The 17,921-nt window shown below is 46.2% G+C and overlaps 1 protein-coding gene and 1 long non-coding RNA gene across 3 annotated transcripts in view; one reads left to right on the top strand and one right to left on the bottom strand.

Moving 5' to 3' along the window:
• Positions 1 to 7,607: 7,607 nt before the first annotated feature.
• The window catches only part of LOC141370569 (uncharacterized), a 51,754-nt gene continuing 41,440 nt past the window's right edge, over positions 7,608 to 17,921 (bottom strand). The window contains exons 2-3 of the long non-coding RNA XR_012374731.1: positions 10,012 to 12,061; positions 7,608 to 9,322 (exon numbers count right to left, since the gene is read on the bottom strand). This is a non-coding gene — a long non-coding RNA (uncharacterized lncRNA). The remainder of the gene's footprint in view (positions 9,323 to 10,011; positions 12,062 to 17,921) is intronic.
• HCK (HCK proto-oncogene, Src family tyrosine kinase) overlaps positions 11,662 to 17,921 on the top strand; it is a 38,929-nt gene continuing 32,669 nt past the window's right edge. For both annotated transcript variants that reach the window (XM_025876241.2, XM_025876242.2), the window contains exon 1: positions 11,662 to 11,793. The gene's annotated coding sequence lies outside the window, so the exon portion shown is untranslated. The remainder of the gene's footprint in view (positions 11,794 to 17,921) is intronic.

Below are 17,921 nucleotides of genomic sequence, written 5' to 3'. Positions count from 1 at the left end.
GCGAGTGCTCAGAAAATTTGAATACATGTTCATAATGACTACTGTCTCCAAGAAGACCCCAGTTAGTCCAGCCTCATAGTATTCCTGCTCTTGTGTAGACTACTCCCTACATTGACTAGGGATGACCTGGGTAATCAATGTGATACTTCACCTTGCTCTCCTGGATCACTCCTTCTTGGGGGAGCCTGCCCCCCTGTCAGGAGCACACTCAGGCAAGTATTATGGAGAGGTTCGCTTGGTGAGGAATGGGCGTTTCCTGCCAATGGTCCTGTGGGTGGGGCATCTTGGAAATGGATCCTCAGCCCCAGTCAATCCCTCAGATAATTCCAGGCTGCTCTTGACTGCAGCCTCATGAAAAATCTCAAGTCAAACCACTGAGCTAAGCTGCCCCCTAATTCCTGACCCACTGAAATTGTGTGTGAGATAATAACTCTTTATAATGTTTTAAGCTGCTAAATTTTGGGTAGTTTGTTACACAATATATACCTAATGCAATCAATATGTCTTTATTAAGCATTTACTGAATTTCAGTTCTGTGGGGGAGTGCAAGAGAAAAAGAAATGCTTCTGCCTTCAGGGAAATAGGCCATGTGCACATGCATTCCTTCAGCTAACATTTATTTTTATTTTTTTTAAAGATTTTATTTTTCACCCAATGTGGGGTTCAAACCCACAACCCCAAGATCAGGAGTCACACACTCCACTGACTGAGCCAGCCAGGCACCCCTCAGCTAACATTTATTGAGCACTTACTATATACCTGGCCCTGTGTTGAATGCTGACTCATAGAATGTTGGCAATTCAAATACACTGTAGGACAAGAGGGAACTTTCTAGACTGATAGAAATGGGTATCTTATGGGATTGAAGTTACATTGATGCATATGCATTTGTAAAAACTCAGGAAATGTACACTTAATCTTATGCACTCTGTTATATGTAATTTTTACATAAAAAATACTGTAAACAGAGGCGCCTGGGTGGCTCAGTCTTTAAGCGTCTGCCTTCAGCTCGGGTCGTGATCCCAGGGTCCTGGGATCGAGCCCCACATCGGGTTCCCTGCTCTGTGGGAAGCCTGCTTCTCCCTCTCCCACTCCCCCTGCTTGTGTTCCCTCTCGCTGTGTCTCTGTCAAATAAATAAAATCTTAAAAAAAAATACTGTAAACAGGGGCACCTGGGTGGCTCAGTTGGTTAAACATCGGACTCCTGATTTCCACTCAGGTCATGATCTCAGGGTCCTGAGATAAGACACCCCCATGGGGCTCCTTGCTGGCCGTGGAGCCTGCTTGAGACTCTCTCTCTCTCTCTCTCTCTCTCTCTCCCTCTGCCCCTCCCCCCTCTAAAAAAATTCTGTAAACAAACATTGAACTCTAGTTAATAATATGTGGGCTGAAGTAATTTACTTTGAAATGCATTTCAAAAAGATGCATTGATGATGGGGCACCTGGGTGGCTCAGTCAGTTAATCGGTTAAGTGTCTACCCTCGGGTCAGGTCATGATCTCAGGGTCCTGGGATCAAGCCCCCCACCCACCCACCCTGCTGGGCGCTCAGTGGGGAGTCTGCTGTCCCTCTGCCCCTCCCCCTACTCGTACTCTCTTTCTCTTTCAAATCAACAAATAAAATCTATAAAAAACAAGATGAATTGTTGGATAGCTAGATGGACCGACGTGATGAAGCAAGTAGAATGTCCATGGTAAGTACTGTAGGGGTTTTGTTGTAAATCCTTCAATTTTCCTGTATGTTTGGAAATTTTCATAGCAAAATGTTTGAGGAGAAGACCTTTCAATAACCACATATATCAGTCCATTAATTACACAAATAAAAACAAATATAGTCTAGTTTAAAAATGAAAAAAACAAAAACAAAAAACCTAAAAAACAGTCACCATCTCTTCCCCCTGCTTCCAATGTTCCTATCTTCTTCGGTGGCAACTTCTATTCTTGTCAGCTGTAAAGTTGACAGCTGTAAAGCCCCTCACCTTTCTCTTTGCATTTACATACAGATATAGGTAAATACAAAACCGTGTTACTTTTTTTTTTAAGATTTTATTTATTTGACAGAGAGAGAGAGACACAGCGAGAGAGGGAACACAAGCAGAGGGGAGTTGGGAGAGGGAGAAGCAGGCTTCCCGCAGAGCAGGGAGCCCGATGCGGGGCTCGATCCCAGGACCCTGGGATCATGACCTGAGCTGAAGGCAGACGCTTAACGACTGAGCCACCCAGGCGCCCCAACCATGTTACTTTTTAAATGAGTGTACTTTCATACTATTCTGCAGTCTTGGGGATCCCTCCATGTCAATTTGTGCACATTGCCTCAGTTTTAAATTCCTGAGTAGGATGTGCCTTGTTCAAGATGCAAAGCTCAGAGAGAAGGTCTTGTTCAAGAGTAGACAGCATATCAGAATTGCTGGGACGGGAACCCATTCTTCTTGTTCTGGGGCCTGGGCGCACCCCGCGGGAGTGGCCGCCACTGAGTGGGGGCAAGGCTGGGACCCAGGCCCTGTTATTTCGCAGAATGCTGGGAGGCGGGTGGCAGGTCTGGCTTAGCACCCCCGCCCGCTGAGGTGACCTGCCTGAGCTTGCATGCACCCGGACCCAGGAGGAAGTCCAATGAGTGCTTCCTCTTTTCTTGCCCTCCGGGGACGCTAGGGGAAGGCAGGGGGTTGTGAAACTGAACTGTCCCCCAACCCCCTTGGGGGGGGACGGGGAAACCCGTCAGCTGAAGGAGGCCATGCAGCTGGGGGCAGAAAAACAACTTCTTGGGCTCCCCTCAGCACCCCCATTCCTGCCTAGTCCCACCATACCCCTGAATAGGAGGTCAGCTGACTCTAGGATGGTACCTGGTGTAGGTAAGCTTCCAAGACACCCATAGTCTATCCGTTCAGCCACAAGAGAAAGCCCCAGTTCATCAGCTTCTGCTGCCATTTCCAAGGCTGATTTTCCACCTGTCTGTGCCCAGGGGCTTCAGGCACCGAGGACACAGAAGTGTTTGTGGTTCATCAGTCAGGCCAGGCTGTTCCTCCCTCCAGTCTTTGTCAGGCTGTCTCTTCTGTCTGAAAAACCCTTTGCGATGATCTTCTGTTAGTATCCTTTAAATGTCGACCTATCACCTCCTTCAAGAAGTCCTCCTTGATGCACCCCAGGCTGGACCAATGTCCCTCCTACTTGGTCCTACAATATCATGCACAGCATTTTCCACTCTATCTAGGTTATCGGTTTAAGTTTTTATCTCCCTAATTCATTTGGATGTTGCTTGAAAACTATCTTGTTCATCTTTTTGTGCTTCCAGCCCCTGGCAGACATGCACATAATAAGCCCTCAATAAATATTAATAGAATTAATCAAAGAATGAAGGGTTTGGATCTCAATGCTATTCCTCACTGGCTATTTACAAACTTTGAACTTCAGTTTCTTCATCTGTAAAATGGGCACACGAATAGTACCTTCATGGAACTTGCAAATAAGCAGAAGAGACAGACAATAAACAGATTAACTTATTATAAATATGTACATGAAAAGTCCTCTGGAGAAAACTAAGGCAGGGTGAGGGAAGGAGCTAGAGGTGATGCAGAATGGGGGAACTTTAGGAAGGGGCATCAAGGACCTCTTGGGGTTGTTGTGAGTTTCTCAGGGGCTGGTCTTCTCAGATTTTCATTTGCCTCTCTTGGAAAATGAGGGCAGCAGTGACCTGCCTGGGAGGGTATTGCTGTGAAATGAACACTGGCTACTTTGCAAATAAAAGGGGAAATATCTGAGCCCTGAAATAATGGTTGTGGCTCTCTTCCCCATTCCTCATACTGTTTTGAATATAGAACAATCAACAGTGGTCCCAAAGAATTTGAAATATGAAATGCAAATGCCTTCTGAGATAGGAAAATATATTTTTGAAAGAGCCATCATCTGACTCACTGTAAAGTGAAGCCTGCGTTGTTCCCCAGCTCCTGCCCTCCCTCCAGGACTGAGCCCTGGGATGTGTCCTTTAATCCGAATTTGTCTCTCTACTCCTCAGTCTCCAGGGCACACTTACTGAGTTTGTGTACTCATTACAAGCACCGGCTTTGGAGGTACACTGGAGACTCACAGACCTGGGTTTGAATCCCAGCTCTGTCGCTAACTGGCTGTGTGACCTTGAGCAGGTGTCTCTACCTCTCTGAGCCATCCATTTATAATCATTCTTATCTCAAAGAGATTAAATCAAATGATATAAGTGAGGGCACAATAATAAGAGCTTTTAATGCAATAATTTAATGATCTGGTGAAGTAGGTACTCTTATCATTCCACTTTGCCGATGAGAAAGCAAAATCACAGCTAGTGAAAAGTACTCAGTCTAGCTTCAGTGCCTTTGCTTCCATCATTCCTCCATCCCTGACCCCATTGTCAAGTACACACCAAAAACTTTTCTTGACTTTTTCATCCTCTAAAAATCCTACCCAGGGCGCCTGGGTGGCTCAGTTGGTTAAGCGACTGCCTTCGGCTCAGGTCATGATCCTGGAGTCCCGGGATCGAGTCCCGCATCGGGCTCCCTGCTCGGCAGGGAGTCTGCTTCTCCCTCTGACCCTCTTCCCTCTCGTGCTCTCTAACTCTCATTCTCTCTCTCTCAAATAAATAAATAAAATCTTTAAAAAATAAAAATAAAAATAAAAATCCTACCCAGCCTCAATTCTACCTCTGTCTCTGATATTTTTTTAAGATTTTTTATTTTTAAGTAATAGCTACACCCAACGTGGAACTCAAACTCACAACCCCAAGATTAAGAGTCACATGTTATGCAGACTGAGCGAGCCAGGTGCCCCTGAAGTCTCTGATTTTTAAATTGACTTTTAATTTTTGAGTAGTTAATATATTCAAGTGGTCCAAAATTCAAGAGTACAAAGGGTATACTAGGACCAGTAAGTCTCCTTCCTTGCTCTGTCACCCTGCCCATCAACACTTGTTATTATATCTTTTTGATTATAATCATTCTAATGTTGTATAGTGACATCTCATTGTGGCTTTAATTTGTATTTCCCTAATGACTAATGATAATAAGCATCTTTTCATGTGCTTGTTAGCTATTTGTATAATTTCTTTGGAGAAATGTCTATTCAAATCTTTTGTCCACTTTTCAATTATGTTGTCTTTTTATTGCTGCGTTGTAGTGTATATATATTTGGGATACCAGTCCCTTAGGAGATCTGTATTTGCCCCCATTCTGTGCATTGTCTTTTCATTTTCTTGATTGTCTCATTTGCTGCACAAGCTTTAATTTTGATGAAATCCGGTTTATCAGTTTTTGTTGTTTTTGCTACCTGTGTCACATTTAAGAAGGCTTTGCTTAACCCCAAATCATGAAGACTTTTATAGTTTTAGCTCAGACATTTAGGTCTATGATCCATTTTGACTTATTTTTGTGGATGGTGTGAGGTAGGGGTCCATTTCATTATTTTGCATGGGGATATCTAGTTATAGCACCATTTATTGAAAAGACTATTCTTTCCCCCACTGAATTGTCTTGGCACCCTTGCTGGAAATCACTTGGCCATAATGTGAGGGTTTACTTCTGGACTCTCAATTCTGTTCCATTGTTATATATTTCTATCTTTATGACAGTACCACACTGTCTTGATTACTGTAACTTTATAGTAAGTTTCAGAGTCCTCCAACTTTGTTTTACTTTTTCAGGATTGCTTCGCTGTTCTGGATTCCTTGTGTTTCCATATAACTTTTGGGGTGAACCTGTCAATTTTTTTTAATAGATGGGAATTATGTTGATCAATTTGAAGACTATCGTCACCTTCACAATATTAAGTCTTCCAATCTAAGAAGAAATGTCTTTTCCATGAGATATCTTTCCCATCCTATGAGATGACTTTGTTTAGGTCTTCTTCAGTTTCTTTCAAGGGTGATTTTTTAGTTTTTGAATTATCTTGCACTATTTTTGTTAAAATTATTCCCAAACTTTTTATTCTTTTTGGTGATATTGTAAATGAAATTGTTTTCTTAACCTTATTTTCAGATTGTTCATTGCTAGTGTATAGAAATTCAATTAGTTTGGGGGCACCTGGGTGGCTCAGTCAGTTGAGCATCTGACTCTTGATTTCAGATCAAGAGATCAAGGGTCATGAGATCAAGCCCCATGTTGGGCTCTGTGCTGGGTGTGGAGCCTGCTTAGGATTCTCTCTCCCTCTCTCCCCTTGCCCCCCACCCACCCAAACAAACAAACAAACAAATAAATAAATAAAATACAATTAGTTTTTATACATCCTCATTCTTTTTGACAACAGCTTGGTACTCCATTAGTGCATTATCATTTATTTTCCCAGTCCCCAAATGATGGATATCTAGATTATTTCCAACCCTTTCCTAGTAAAAGTGGTGCTGTATTGACTTCCCTTGTACATACCCATGAAGTCTCAGGCATTCTGATCTTTTTTCTCTCTGAGCTCTTACGACTGTCAGTTGCCACCACCCTGGCCCATGCCACCATCATATTATCCTTGGATGACTGCCTCAGCCTGCTCATTGGGGTCCCTGCTTTCCTCATGCCCCTCCAATCCATTCTCCACCCAGCAGCCAGACAGATCCCATTAAAACACAAGCCAGTGTGGCTTACTCCTCTGCTCAAAACCTTCCAATGGCTCCCATCTTGTGTCAATTAAAGTTTTATATCAACACCAAGACTTCTTGGCCTCACATTCTGATTTCACTACCTTTCCAACGTCATTTCCATCACTCTCCTCTGCACCCACTCTGATCCAGCTACGTGGCCTCCTTTATCCCTTAAACACACCAAGTGCGGTTGCACCTCAGGACTTTTGCCGTTATTGTTCCTTCTGTTTGGAACATGCTTCCCCCAGATTATCACATGGCTCACTCCCCCAGTTCATCAGGTCTCTGCTACATGCTACCTCCTCAGAGAGGTCTACCCTGACCACTCTGTCTCAAGTCACATACCAACCTCTTGCTCTGATTTATTTTTCTTGTAATCCTATCACCCTTGCACATAAGATGTCAATTGATTTTCACAATGATTCACTGAGATAAATACATTGTTATTTCCACTCGATAGATGAGGAAACTGAGGCTCAGAGAAGTGATTTGATTTGTTCAAGGTCATTCAGTTGATAAATGGCAGTGCCAGGGTTTGAACTCTAGATTGATGCCAAAGATGCAGCATTTAGCACTACTTCTTGTGGTCGGCTATATTCCCCATGACAATGAATGAATGAATCAATCAATAAAATGTTTGCCACCCCAAGTACTGGTAAGGCAGTGTTTTAGGATAAATTTGTAATTGTATAAATGTTCTTTGATGCTAATATGAGTTAGACGGGAAATACTTTTTTTAATTAAAAAGAATGACAATACCAAATAGGCAAGGATGTGGAGAAACTGGAAACCATACATTGCTGGTCGGAATGCAAAATGGTATAATTGCTTTGAAAACCAATGTAGCGGTGTATTAATCAGGTTAAAATATACACTCACCACTTGACCCAGCAACTCCAGTCCTAAGTATTTACTCAAGAGAAATAAAGCATGTCCATACAAAGGCTTGCACATGAAGGTTCATAGCAGCTTTCTTCATGTAACCAAAACCTGAAAACAACCCAAATGTCCATCAGCAAGTAAACGGATAAACAAATAGTGATATATCTATACTGAGGAATACTACTCAGCAGTGAAAAGGAACAAAATACTGCAACATGTAACAACATGGAAAATCTCAAAAGTAATATGGAAGTAAGAGAAGACAGACATAAAAGAAACATACGGTATGATTGCATTTATTTAAAATTCTAGAAAAGACAAAGCTAATCTACAATAGACAAAAAACCAAAAACAGGCAATGAAGTGGGGGAGAAGTTGACTGCAATAGGGTATAAGGGAATTCTTTGGAGTGGTAGAAATGTTCTATATCTTGATTAGGGTGGTGGTTACACAGGTGTATACCTTTACCAAAATTCATCAAGCTGAGTATTTTAATGGTGCATTTTATATATAAAACTATGCCACAATAAAGTTGATAGGAACTTTGGAAACACGCACAGATTTTTATTGCAGCATTACTTCAATAGCAAAAAGAGGGGCAGGTGGAATTGGCTGTTAACAGGTCAATGTTTCAGCTGTCTGTGGTCCTTTGCCATCAGAATGACAAACTTGTGGAAGAAGGTGTAGCTGATGGTAATGATGACCCTCTCGTGTTCCCAGAACATGTATCTCTCTTCCTGGAGGCTCTCTCTCTGGTGGCTGGAGTATGCATGGGGCAGGCTAGAAGTGCTGAAGGATTAATACCCCCCAAGAGCATCCCTCATCCAATGTCTGCCAGGAGTTGGTACATAAATGCCCCAGCGCCCTCATCTTCCAGGAAGGGTACCTATGAAGTGGGAATACTACAGTGTCTCCAGAATTCCCCCTCCAGCAGGAGTGAGTTCCAGGAGCCCACAGTTGTATAATTGGTTGCAATGCTCTCTTAATTGGCTTTCTTCCCTCTCCTATCTTATTCACCTACACCACTACAGTGTTTTCTGCATCTTCCAAATAACCTACTTTCAGGGGCGCCTGGGTGGCTCAGTCGTTAAGCGTCTGCCTTCTGCTCAGGTCATGATCCCAGGGTCCTGGGATCGAGCCTGCATCGGGCTCCCTGCTCAGCGGGGAGTCTGCTTCTCTCCTTCTGCCCCTCCCCTGCTCTTGCTGTCTTTCTCTCTCTCTCAAATAAATAAATGAAATCTTTTTTTTTTTTAAAGACTGATGGATGATACCAAGAGTCGGTCAAGATGTGGGGAAATGAGGGGAGGGGGTTGGGGGGATGTGGTAACTGGGTGATGGACATTAAGGAGGGCATGTGATGTAATGAGCACTGGGTGTTCTATAAGACTGTTTGAATTAATTTAAATAAAAAAAGATGTGGGGAAATGTTAGAAGAATTTTGGCAGCAGCCATCTGCAAGCAACCATCATTCTTGGCAAAGCAAGTCTTTACAAAATTCTTACACCCGTCCGTTGGGGACGTGGTAGCCCAAAGCTGTGTGCCATCTAGATGTCCATGACTAGGGGGATGGACAAATAAACTGTGGAGATGTAGACAATGACCTTCAGCAATGTGGCTAAATGTTAATAACAGGGATGGAGTGGGGGGAGCACAAAATTAAGTACTATTAAAGTAAATTAAACACAGAATTAAAATTATTTCTAAAGGGGCACCTGGGTGGCTCAGTTGAGCATCCAACCCTTTGTTTCAGGTCAGGTCATGATCTCAGGGTCCTGGGATGGAGCTCCACATCGGGGTCTGCACTCAGCGTGGAGTCTGCTTGAGACTTTCCCTCTCCCTCTGCCCTTCCCCACCTAAAATAAATAAATAAATCTTTTAAAAATTTATTTTTAGGGCGCCTGGGTGGCTCAGTTGGTTAAGCGACTGCCTTCAGCTCAGGTCATGATCCTAGAGTCCCGGGATCGAGTCCCACATAGGGCTCCCTGCTCAGCAGGAGCCCTGCTTCTCCCTCTGACCCTCTTCCCTCTCGTGCTCTCTATCTCTCATTCTCTCTCTCTCAAATAAATAAATAAATAAAATCTTTAAAAAAATTTATTTTTAAAATCACATATGTGTATTTCAGCACAGATACCAAACACATAAGAGCAGGGTCATTATCTTTTAATTCATGGTTCTGCCCGCCCCCCTCCCCCACACACATTTAGTTATGTTTGGAGACATTTTTGGTTGTCACAAGTGGAGAAGGAGGTTGCTACTGGCATTTAGTAGGTGGAGTCCAGGAATGCTGTTCATCATCCTACGTTGCCCAGGACAACCCCCCCACAACAAAGAATTATGCAGCTCAAATGTCAATAGTACTGAAGTTGAGAAGCCCTGTGTAGCCCTGCACTCAGCATAGTATTGCTGAATGAATGAATGAATGAATGAATGAGTGAAGAGATGATGGTAGCCTGAAGTGGCTGGTAGCAGTGGGAATACAGAAACACTGTAAGATACTTACACATCTTGGAAGTGTACTTGGCAGAATTCGGTGCGACAATACCTCTCTTTTTCCAGGAGATGTGCTCTGTCCTTGCCTGGTCCTGGGCACATCTCATTCATGTGGGGCCTCCAGTTGCCCTCCAGCCAGGCATCCCGCCCCCTCAATTTTCAAAGTCATCTGAGCTGCAGGAAACCGGCCAAGAATGAGCCAGGGCGGTGCCTGCGGGTGAGAAACTTTGCATGCCCTTTGAATCGCGCGGGGCCTGTGGAGCAGAACCCGCAGACCACAGAAGTACCCGGAAGGCTTGGGACACGGTGTGGGGGAGGGGCCTGGGCTCGTAAGAGTGGATTGAAGTGGTAGGGAAAACCGGTCAGAATGCTAAAGGGGGTGGGGGTTAGAATCCTGTGAGAGTGCCGAGGATAGGGGTTAGGATCCTTGGGGGCTGAGTTGGAATCCTTTGATGAGAGGTTAAAATCCTTGAGGGTAGCGTTGGCATTTTTTTGGGTGGATTGGATTGGAATCCTGAGGGGTGGATTAAAATCCTTTGGGAACAAGATTGGGATTACCCAGGAGCAGGATTAGATTCCCTGGGGTTAGGGTTATGAATCTGGAGGGCTGGGTCAGAATCCTTTGAAGAGAAGGGTTAAGATCCTTTGGTTGGCTGGATTAGAATCCTTGGGGGCAGGATGAAAAAACTCCGGTTGGCTGAGGCTAAAAAATCCTTCAAATGTGAGATTCTAAATCCTTTTGGGGGCAGAATTAGGATTTTGGGAAGAGATGGTGTTGCAGTTCTTGTGAGGACGGGTTTAATCCCTTTGGGGACCGCATTAGGGTTTGGGGAGGCGGGGATTATAATGCATTAGGGCAGGTGTAAGGTATTTGGAGGAGGGGGTGGGGTTAGAATCTTTGGGGGACGGATCAAAATTCTTAGGGGCAGGTTTATTATCCTTCCGGGCGGGGTTAGGATCCTTAGGGGCAGAGTTAGAAGCCTGGGATGGGCGGTGTTTAAAAAAAAATCCTTGGGGACTCCTGGGTGGCTCAGTCGGTTAAGCGTCTGCCTTCCGCCCAGGTCCTGGTCCCAGGGTCCTGGCACCGAATCCCTCATCGGGATCCCTGCTCAACGGGGAATCTGCTTCTTCCTCTGCCTCTGCTCCTGCTCTCATTCTCTCTCGCTTTCTCTCAAATAAACAAATAAAATCTTTATAAAAAAGTCTTTGTGCGGTGAGGGGCGCCTGGGTGGCTCAGTCGTTGGGCGTCTGCCTTCGGCTCAGGTCATGATCCCGGGGTCCTGAGATCGAGCCCCTCATCGGGCTCCCTGCGCCGCAGGAAGCCTGCTTCTCCCTCTCCCACTCCACCCGCTTGTGTTCCCTCTCTCACTGTCTCTGTCTCTATCAAATAAATAAATAAAATCTTAAAAAAAAAAAAGTCCTCGGGCGGTGGGATTAGGGTGCTGGGAGGTGGGGTGTGGGATTAGAGTCCCTGCGGTGGGGTTAGACTCTTCAGGGGCGGGGTTAGGATGCATGGGGGTGGGGTTAGAATCGCTCAAGGCTAGGCTAAGGAACCCAGATAGCCTGTGGGTGCCACAGCGTCCCTGGTCCCAGCCGGGACGCACCACCGAGGCCTAGAGGCCAGTGGGAGGGGACGCGGGCGGTTCAGCGTCCGGGGAGCCGGAGAAACCGCGCGGCGCCCAGGCCCCTCAGAGCGGGGCCCTTGCCTCTTCTCGAAAGTCAGCTCGTCTCCCTTCGGGCACGGGCGCCCCGGGACCCCGGGGGCCGCTGAGCTGGGGGGGCGCTCGAGCTGCGAGGACCCCGGCTGCCCGCAGGACGAGGAGCGGGAGCCCAGGTGAGTGGCGCGGACCCGGCCGCTGAGCGCCGCCTGAGGGTCTTCGCTGCGGGGGAACGGGGGGGAGCCCGGGGTGGTGGGCAGGGCCGGCTGGGGGGCGGCGGGGAGCGGCGGCGGTGGGGGGAGCGGCGGGCGGGCAGCGGGATGAGGGGCTGGCGGAGGAGATGGCCCGGCTGCGAACCTGGTGAAGCTCTTAGGGAGGGGAGCTCTGGCCACCGAGTGACTTCGATCCAGCCTCCGCTTCTCCGAGCCGTCCAAGGTTCCCTTTCTGCAAAAGAAAAGAAAAACGAGAAGGAAGGGATGGGGCTTCACGGAGACCGGGAGGGGAAGGCCCTTACGGTTCCTGGTGGGGGTGGGTGACGGGTCACGGCGGGTTGGCAGCGGGTCGGCAGCCGTCGTGGGGAAGGGGACAGCTGGACGTAGGCGTGACGTGCGAACCACACCCGGGCGGGGCTGCAGCTGGGCTGGCTCGCCGCGCTCCCGCCTCCTCCCGCGCTGGGCTGGTCCCCAGCAGGTCTGGGTCAAAACTCAAAACCTCCCGGACAGACCACAGGGTGTCTGCCCCGTCACTTTCCTCTTCGTCAGACCTTGGGCCAAGTCGCGCTCTCCCTCCCAATTCCAGTTTCCTCCTCTGTCAGATGGGGCTATTATTCTTTCTCCAAGGCTATAATGAGCTAGGGTCCGTGGGGGTCATGCAAGGGGAAGTGGGATTCTGGGAGCAACCTGCCTGTTGACCTTGAGCAAGGGATATGGCCTTCCTGTGCCTCCGTTTTTACACCTGTAGGATGGGGATATTAATAATAATGACTCCCTCACAGGGTCGTTTTGAAGGTTAGGTTGTTATTGATGGAAAGCTCTTAGAGCACGACGTGACAGGTATACATGTTAATACATGTGAACTATTGTCATAACTATCACAGTCTAGCCCAGTGCTTCTCAAACTTTGGCAGTATACCAGAATCACCTGGAAGGCTTGTTAAAACACAGATTTCTAGGCCCTGACCCCAGAGTTCCTGATTCAGTAGATCCACCTGCGACTCTGAGAATTTACATTCCCAGGTGATGCTGTCGCTGCTGATCCAGGGACCACGCTTTGAGAACCACTGCTGTAGACTTTGGCCAGCACAGAGAAAGGCTTCAATAGATATTGGTTCCTTTATCCCATGGCTTTCTCTTCACTATCCAATTTTTTTTGGGGGGGGGAATGTTAAAATAAAGAAAAGTGAAGGGAATAATATACCAACTATCCCATGAACCCACCACCCAGTATTAAATGTTAGCATTTTGCTATGTTTGTTTCTGATTTTTTTAAATAAAATTATTAAAAGTGACAGATAAAATTGAAGCCTCTCCACCTTGTCTCTCTCTCAGTCCTGCTTTTCTCCCTCCCCAGAGGCAACCACTGTCATGAAATATAGTCCTTTCCAGTCTGTGCCTTTAAGAATTTATTACATAGATATGGATGCATAAATAATACATAAAATTGTTTTTCTGTGTTTTAAAGATCTCCAAAAATGCTACCCAGCTGTGAGATTCTTCTTCAGTGTCGTGGGTTTTTTTCTTTTCGTTGCCTGACCATTAAGTTGTTAGGGTCTAGTCAGCATGAGAAACAGAGGCATACATAGTTCATTCCTTCTCAGTGGAGTGTCCCAGCAGGTGACCACCCTACCTTATTTCTCATTTCCCTGTTGCTGGACATTCAGGTGTGGAACAAGGTATTTATGACAACAAACCACTGTGCTGGGATCATCCTGGATGTATGGCCCTGATGGGGGTGGGAGGGTACAGGTGTTTCTTGGGAAAACCCCAAGAGGGTGGATGGGTCTCCAGAGGGGGCATCTGTGGCCCTCTCTTATTGTGTGGGAGGAGGACTGAGGCCTGGAAGTGAGTCTGGGTCAGAGAGGACAGAGTGTCTGGGGCTGCTGACCTCTCGGGGTCGCCGTCCCGGGTTTCCTGTTCTCCACTGCTGGAGAGGAAAGATCTTCATCTGCCTGACACTTGGTAGAAACTCAAGCAATGGAAGCATGACTCCTTTAAAAAAAGCTTTTTGGATAACAAATATTTTAGTTTATTTTTGTATAGTCTTTTTTGTGCACTTTTTATTTAACATAATCAGTAAACTGCTGGGTATATACAATTTTCATCCTACTTCTTTGCTTAGCACTACATTGTAAACATTTGCCCATGTCATTAAAATATCCTAGGATTTTTTTAAATTGTCATTTTATTTTTTAAGTTTATTTATTTAGTTAAGTAATCTTTACACCCAACATGGAGCTCGAACTCATGACCCCAAGATCAAGAGCCGCATGCTCCTCCAACTAAGCCAGCCAAGTGCCCCAAAATATCCTTGGATTTTTTTTATTTTTTATTTTATTCTTATTTTTTTTTAGGATTTATTTATCTGAGAGAGAAAGCAAGCAAGCACACAGAGGGAGAGGGAGAAGCAGTCTCCCCACTGAGCAAGGAGCTGGATGCAGGGCTAGATCCCAGGACCCTGGGATCATGACCGGAGCCGAAGGCAGATGTTTAACTGACTGAGCCATCCAGGCGCCCCCCCTTGGATTTTTTAATGGCCACATATTATTCCACTGTTTGGGTGCACTATGATTTGTTTAACCATCCTGGGAAAGCACTTTTATGTAGTTTACAATTTGTAAATTCTTTGGAGTCAAAATTCACATAGCATGATGAACTTAACCATTTTAAAACTAACAATTCGGTAACATTTAGTACATTCACGGTGTTGTACAACCACCACTTCTATATGGTCCCCAAATATTTTCATCTCCCCAAAAGGAAGCACTGAACCCATTAAAACAGTCATTCCCCTTCCTCCGTCCCCCCAGCCATGGCAACCCCCAGCCTGCTTTTTGTATTTTTTGATTAATTTACTCTGGCTTCTTCCACATAAGATAATGTTTGCAAGGTTCACCCAAGTTGTAGCATGTATTGGTATTTCAGTTCTTTTTATGGCTGAATAATATTTCATTGTATGTATATACTGCAATTTGCTTATGTATTCATCTGTAGATGGAAATTTGGGTTGTTTCCACCTTCTGACTGTTGTGAATAGTGCCGCTGTGAGCATGCGCCTACAGGTATTTGTTTGAGCACCTGTTTTCAATTTCTTGGGTTTATACCTAGGAGTGGAATCACTGGGTCATACGGTAATTCCATGTTTAACTTTTTGAGAATTTGCCAGATTGTTTTGCACCATTTTACATTCCCATCAGCCATGTAGAAGGGTTCCAATTTCTCACCTCCTTGCCAACACTTGCTGTTTTCCTTTTTTAAAAATTCCTATTATTATAGCCATCCTAGTGGGTGTGGGAAGCATGGATCTTAATCTCACCCCTAACCAGGCTGCTCCCTGGGGGCCCTGACTCCTGAGGGTGAGGAGAAAATTGTCTGCATTCAAGGGACCAGCCAGGTCTTGCACTTTAAACGCTTCCTGGAAAGTAAGGGCAAAGACACGTTGGTCTCCTAAACCACTGTATCACTAACATAGAGTAGGTGCCTGGCACATAGTAAGGCCTCAGAAACTTTGAACGTAGGAATGTTGAACAACCTCTCCCTTTCCTTGCCTGAGATACTTCAGCACATAGGTGTATTTCAGTTGGCCCCACGTAGTGATTCTTTTTAACTAGTTCCCAAGTCTTAACGTCAAGAGAACTCACACAAATCTGGATTTCTGTCTTTTGAAAAACTATGAAAGTTGGTAATGGTGAGACTAGAGACTCTGTCTCCCATGCCCCGCTGCTATTCACTCATGGCCGGTGAAGTTTTGCAGGGGCTGCCCTGTAGACTACCCCTGAGCTGTTGGTTTGCACCACCTTTTCTTGGATTACTTTCCTCAAGTGGGTACCCCCGTAGGCCCCTAAGGCCATTTGAGTTTTCAAGTCCTGCCCCCCAATCATGACAAGGCCTCTCCTTTTATAGAAAAGGAACGTCAGGCCCAGAGAGGCTAAGTAGCTTTCCCAAAATTACACAGCATACTAGCTATACAATCTCTCTTAGCCTCCATCTTTCTAAACAACCCCACAGCGCTTTGATCCCCACCCCGTGTTTCCAATTTCCTCCACCCCAGGGCTGGGAGCTTTAATATATTTCCAGGGGCCTGGGTAATGATGCAGAAGAAACCCTTGCAAAATGCGCCCTTGTTCTTGGCCGGTGCCCGTGGCCGCACATGCCGCGCCCTCTGCGTGTAGCTGCACCCTCCAAATGGCACTGCACTGGGGCCTGCTTTCCTGATACCACCTTAAGATACCCACCCAAGCTCTCACCATCACCCTGAAATCCTTTGGTCTAGGAGATTTGGGTGCAGCCAAGCGAATAGGAGACGTTTCCTCATCTCTGCCAGAGAAATGAACCATAAATAGAGCACGAGAGACCAAAGTGTGAGTGCCCACATTGCCTCATAGGAGCTGCGATGCGTTCAGCAAATCCCCTCACTCTTTGAGTCTCAGATTCCTCGTCTGAAAAATGGGAATAACGATACTACCTCCCAACTCACGTAGTGCAAGTCCTTTGATGTTAACACACAAAAAACTATACTCCATATTTTCTGCAGGCATGTATGTCTTAGTTTGAGTTTCCTTAGAAGCAGACCCTAGAAAAGGTGCCATGTGCATTTACTATTTAGTCTGTTTGGGAGAGGATCCCAGAAAACCCTGGGAGGAGAGTGGGGAAGTGAGCCAGAAGAGAAGGCGGCCAATAAAACTGTGTTATCAAGCCAGTCACTACCGTGGGCACTGGGAGATCACTTCCGCTGGGAGCCCTGGGAGCCCTGGGAGCCCTGGGAGCCAGTGAGCATGCGCGGCAGGTGAGGGACCTTGGGAGCCAGTGAGCGTGCGCGGCAGGCAAGGGAATTGAGGTATTTATCCTCCTGCTCCTGTCAGTCACTGGTTGAAGGCTGCTCCTGGAGGATGATATTTCTCTAGCACTTCCACTTGCCAAGCTCACGGGCAGAGCAGGTGCCAATGGCCACAGAGAAATCTCTCAGGCAAAGAAATACAGAGGCTGCCAGCCGGAGTGCTCTGAGATGGTAAAGGGCAGAGTGGAGGGTGGCGCACCGACAGATACCCGTGCGTGCGTCCATACGCGTGTGAGTCAATGCAGAGGCAGCGGCGACCTGAGGGGGAAGGGGTGGCCATGGGGAACCTGTCAACGGAGTAATCCAAAGGCACCTTAGATCTATCTGTAAGGCTTTCCTTTTTAATAAGGACGATGTACTTACTGTCTTACCAGGTGATGAAAGGTAATTTTAAAAACAAAATACATACCCTCCAAAACAGAAAAGAAACTGAGACTCTGTCAAGTATAGAAAAACAGCTGTTGAAAGGTCAGAGCATGCGTTGTTGCGGCTTCAAGGTTTCTATTTGTGGGGGACAGACTAGGGGGCAGCTGACCTTGGAGCATCATGGGAAATTAGAGTTAAAAGTTGGCCCCCGGGGGCCAAGTGGCCCCCCTGCCCTGTCTGAAGGGGGCAATCTCCACTCAGTTCCAGTCAAGGAGGGGCTTCATTCTTCTCCGAGCAGAGATGAAGAAACACGGATATCCCTTTCAATTTAAACACACATTTATAACTTGTTTCAAATCAGGGCACCCGGGAAGCTGAAGGAGACTTCATTCAATTATTCAAGAATTTACTGAGCACCTACTGTGTCCTCGTTTTACACACTGAGATAGAGCAGTGCACAAAACAATCACCACCCTCATGTGTCTTACATTCCAAGGATGACAGATGATAAACAGATCCCTAGGTAATTTATTAGTGTTAGTTCAGGTCCTTTGAGAAGCAGACTCTCATCTCAGATTAAATATGCAAGAAATATATCAGCGTGAATGCATGTGGGGGCAACTAGGAGAAGCTAAGAGAGTCAGCACATGGCAAGGCATGTTGGACTCCAAATGAAGAAGAAAGGGAAGGAGGGAAGGAGGGCAGGAAGGAAGAAGCAAAGGAGAGGTGGAAGTATCTTAGACTCCAGTGCAGTTCCAAGGAAAGCTTGGCAAGGCTGTCGGGGAGCCCTTAGCCACAGCCTCCTGTCAGAGGTCCCCCTGGCATGGCCTGCCTCAGTATTCCTGCCACACTCCATCACTGGCTGGAAACAGCCCATGGCAATAGT

Source organism: Callorhinus ursinus, unplaced genomic scaffold (assembly GCF_003265705.2).
Source record: "Callorhinus ursinus isolate GAN/ISIS: 27379988/994484 unplaced genomic scaffold, GSC_fseal_2.0 scaffold38, whole genome shotgun sequence".
Taxonomy (NCBI): domain Eukaryota; kingdom Metazoa; phylum Chordata; class Mammalia; order Carnivora; family Otariidae; genus Callorhinus; species Callorhinus ursinus.
The sequence above is the reverse complement of the archived record's forward strand: the minus strand, read 5'-3'. Positions and strand labels throughout refer to the sequence as shown.